Source organism: Penaeus monodon, chromosome 30, assembly GCF_015228065.2.
Source record: "Penaeus monodon isolate SGIC_2016 chromosome 30, NSTDA_Pmon_1, whole genome shotgun sequence".
NCBI classification, from domain to species: Eukaryota; Metazoa; Arthropoda; class Malacostraca; order Decapoda; family Penaeidae; genus Penaeus; species Penaeus monodon.
In genome coordinates this window covers 30,928,277-30,928,558 of record NC_051415.1, presented here as the reverse complement: position 1 = coordinate 30,928,558, position 282 = coordinate 30,928,277, and the positions used below count along the sequence as shown (strand labels likewise).

At 40.8% G+C, this 282-nt stretch overlaps 1 protein-coding gene across 1 annotated transcript in view; it reads right to left on the bottom strand.

Annotated features, from left to right (window-relative positions):
- Positions 1 to 282, bottom strand: part of LOC119592404 (low-density lipoprotein receptor-related protein 2-like) — a 16,915-nt gene that overhangs the window by 14,238 nt on the left and 2,395 nt on the right. The window lies entirely within an intron of this gene.

Below are 282 nucleotides of genomic sequence, written 5' to 3'. Positions count from 1 at the left end.
TACATCTGAGAGAGTGGGATAGATAAGAATTTATTTCATCACAACGTTAAAAAGTGCACAGAGGAAGAATAACCACAGAGAAGGCACCCACAGACAGATAAGGAGAAACCTCTTTCCTCGACAGTTCGAGCGAATCTGATGTTGCGACTGCACGTAAACAGTACAAAGTTACAGTGGTCCAAGTAGTATACATGAATATAAACAAACATAAGTTAATAATATATCGATAGGTATACGGATGGTTTTAAAAAATACAGGACTGCACGCGCGCGCGCACGCACG